Raw genomic sequence first — 4,038 nt, forward strand, 5'->3', positions numbered from 1 at the left:
TCAAAAATCAAAAAGAAAGGTTAGAAGTGACATATCCTCAGGTTATGTAACACCACACAACACCTGATTTGCTTAAATGAATTAAAGGTTGTCTATATTGTAGTGGCCCCAATAATTAATGCTGAACTTTGTGATAAATGGCCATTTTATCACTTCATATAAACCCAATGCACATCCCTAATTCAACTTTACAGTTCCAAGCAAGGTGCATACAAGTTCACAGAATTCACAGAAGAACCAAGAGGTGCATACACTTGCCACTAGCTGGTTCACAGAATTCACAGAAAAACCAAGAGGTGCATACACTTGTCACTAGCTGATCCAATGAGAGTCTACCAAAATAAAGTACACGTTGACTTATGAGTAAAATAACTGGCCGTTCCAAACACCACAAAGGTGGCATAATAGGGCATCAGAAAGAGACAGCACAACATCTCTGGTACTATCCGGTCGCAATCAAGAGATGCGTACAACTTCACTTAGAACAAGTTCACTTGTCAATAGCTGGTCAAATGAGAGTTTACCAAAATAAAGTACAAGTTGACTTGTGAGCAAAATAACTGGCAAATTGGAACACCATAAAATAAGGTGCCATAATACGGCATCAGAAAGAGACAGCACAACATCTGGTACTGATTACTTCCTTCTGATCAATTGTTTTCTCTTGATCAATCAGACGTGTGGCAGAGACCACATGCTTAATTCCCACCGGTTTCATGCTCTTGCTGGATGTTTTCTCAGTCTTAACCTGGACGCCAGTGATCCATAGCTGATTCTTGAGGGGGCGAGATTTAATTTGCAAACCTATATATATACAAGAGCATTAGAGGCCATGGCATCTTTTCAATGAAATGCATATGAGAGAGAGAGAGAGAGAGAAGAGAGATTCACCTTGCACCACCCAAAACAAGATGGCACCTGAGCTGACGTCTTTTCCAGCATAATCCAAACACATTCTTTCACTCTGCCAGTCTTCACTCTTCCATGAGAATGGGAAAAAGATTGGGTCCTTGAGGTACACACAATGATTTTCAGAGAGTAGTTCATAAGCAGCAAGCCCATTTCGTGAGCATGTGTAGATAAAACCATCAACAAATACACATCTGCCATTTAGGAAGGAGTATCTGGACATATCCCTTGGCAGGCATTCTCCCAAAGGAGCCCAAGGCATGACAACATGCCACTGCTTGGCATTCAGGTCAAACCGAAGACAAGAACATGTGACAGTATCACAGACTATAAAGGAATCATCACCCACTACTACATATCCGGACAGCTTGACCTTCCTGTCAAGAAGGTGAGACCGATCTGCGACGCAGCGCACCCATGAGGTCGATCCAGTAGGGCGAATAAGGTGCGACTGACGATAAACGTGGAGAGTTTCAGTAAGAGCAAGAGTTGCGCAACCAACTTGGATAACCATTACAAAAGGATCAAATGGAGAAACAGGCCGCCGTGCAAGGTGATCGAAATCCTGACGTCTGGTGTCCAGGTTAAGCACATGCATGCCATCTTTCAGGAATGAGACGGCACATAGTTCTGAGCTAGTGACAAAAAAGTGCCTCTGACCATCATCATCTCCATGTACAATATAATGCGGTTTGAGAGGAGGAGCTATTCCTAACCTTGGAATCAGATCCATGAGACTGGTTTTATAGATAAATGATTGCGAACCAGCTTGGCAGATAATAAACAAGAGATGTTTGTCCATATGTGGCTTCACATAGGGAGAAGGAGGACCTCCTGGGAAATGATGCCTGCATGCAAGAAGCAAAATATGTCATGCACAAGAAACCTGAAATGAAATATCTAAGCCAAGCTCAAGCTTGTGGATCAAGACCTGCAACGATAATGAAGCAGTACTCCCTCTTCATGGGCTTGAGGCGGCAGCGCCTTGTCATCCTTATACTCTCTAAGTGATAGATAAGTGAACAGAAGATTAATTTGTAAGCAAGATGGCCAAAAAGAATGCATGGATTAATGGTCAAAATGAATGCATGGATTCAGTGGACTTACTGGAGAAAGCAGAATTCAAATTCATCAAGGTGTTTCATAGGCAACAACATGTCAACCTGGCGGGAGGTGGAGTGCAGGAGCTTGAGATCCGAAGGCTCAGGACCAAGGTGGAAGGTGGTGATAATGGCGTGTAGGTGGTCACGCCAGCATGAGAGCCCCACACCAGATCCAGACACAGCACATGACCCCGCGGCCGAGATGGGTGAGGAAGCTATGCGCCATGCTTCTTGTAACAGAAGGAAAGAAAATCTTCACAGGGGGATCCAGCTTCAGACTTGTCTCTTCATGCCCGAGCTTGAGCTTGTATGCGTAGATGACATCTTTGCGAACCATGTAAACAGCATTGCTTTCTTGTGCATACACCCCACGGCCAAGGATAGGGACGTAATACTTGTCCTTTGAGGTGTGGGTTACCTTGGTCCAGCCTGAATTAGGGGCGGAGCAATTGAAGGTGAAGAAAAGGCAGTTTCTGAGGGAGAGCAGGATGAGCGTGCCCCCGTCAGGGCCCTGGCCAGGGAGCACTGCGTAGCCCTGGAGCAAGTCAGGACTCCACATGGGGTGGGAGAGCTCGACTTTGCAATGTTGGATGAAGGGGCCGCCGACCTGCTCCCAATGTTGTCCCGCCACGCCCTCTTCCTCTTGGATGACCAGGCGTTGCAGGACGAGACGGAAGCTGGTGGCAGAACAGAAGCTAGCGGAACACCGCCCATATGTGGCCATCGGCGGAGATGGGCACGCACCGGCCACGCATGCTTGGATCCAACGGGGGAAGCAGTACTTCGGCCGGCAGCTCCTCCTCAGCCGGAAGCTGAAGCTGAAGGGCCTCGGTTTGCGCCTTCTCGACCCGCTGCAAGAGGCAGAGCGAGCGGCCGTCAGATGCCATGGCTGCGCGGGCGCTCCGGCTGCAACCCTGTGGCTTCTTGAGGTCGTGGAAGATCTGGAGCGTGTCGTCGCTCCGACCGGAGATCCGCCCAGATCTCGCCACGCCAAAACGGTGGAAGCGTAGGCCGCCGCTCATGACGCCGACGAGTAGCAACCAGGCGGGGCTCTCGTCGGCGTTGGAGGGAATGTCGACGAAATCCTTGCCGAGGGCGACCTCGAGGATCGGGGGGGTCGAGCGGTCAGGATAGGAGGCCCCCTCCGCTTTCCCCTCCTCAGCAGCCGCCATCTTCCCCTCCGCTTTCCCCTCCTCAGCCGCCGCCATCGCTTTCCCCTCCTCAGCCGCCGCCATCGCTTTCCCCTCCTCAGCTGCCGCCATCTTCGGGTTAGGGTTACGCTGCGTTTGGATGTCTGTATTGAAGGCCTCTGTATTGAATTGGTTTTAATTCCAATTCAGTCAGGAAAATGTAATGCATACGAATACGGATTCGGTTGTTTGGATGCCCATTGAATTGGCTTATGGAATCTTAGTATGTTTCAATACCAAATTTTGTTTGGATGGCAAACTATGGAATTGGATAGTGCTTTCTTCTATATGCATCAAATTTGTACCCCCATGTGTGGCTATAATTGAATGGATATATAGCAATAAAAATTAACAAATATTCTAGAAATGCATTATATAACAATATAAGTTTCTCTTGTCCAACTGAACTTTTCTTTGTGACGTTTTGGGTCTGAAGCCACGTAACGGTGTTGTGCAGAAGGAGTTGTTGATTTGTCCTGTTGAAGTTCTAAATGCCACCAATCATTTCTCTCGGCAATGAAACATATACATTGGAGGAGCAAGGACATGGGGTACTCCATCACCATGGCGCACATGGCAGCTTGATACCTCTTCCAATGCTTGCAAAACCAAATAAACACCAATTCGAATTTATAGCTGAAGAAGGGATCCAGGGAAGGGGAAGAACGACATCGAGGGAAAGGGAACAAGAAGATGGCGAATGACAAGGGTTTCGACGTCCAGAATAGATGGGAAGGACATGAGGGCTATTGTAGGCATGGGAGGAGATGGCCTGACGCCGCTGGAGATGGGCGGAATGGAAGGCCTAAGTCGGCCAGAGAGATCCGGCGACAGCC

The 4,038-nt window shown here is 48.0% G+C and overlaps 1 pseudogene; it reads right to left on the bottom strand.

Annotated features, from left to right (window-relative positions):
* Nucleotides 1–397: 397 nt before the first annotated feature.
* LOC125539892 lies at nt 398–3,311 on the bottom strand (annotated as a pseudogene).
* Nucleotides 3,312–4,038: the final 727 nt, after the last annotated feature.

This window comes from Triticum urartu, chromosome 2 (genome assembly GCF_003073215.2).
Source record: "Triticum urartu cultivar G1812 chromosome 2, Tu2.1, whole genome shotgun sequence".
Lineage (NCBI taxonomy): Eukaryota > Viridiplantae > Streptophyta > Magnoliopsida > Poales > Poaceae > Triticum > Triticum urartu.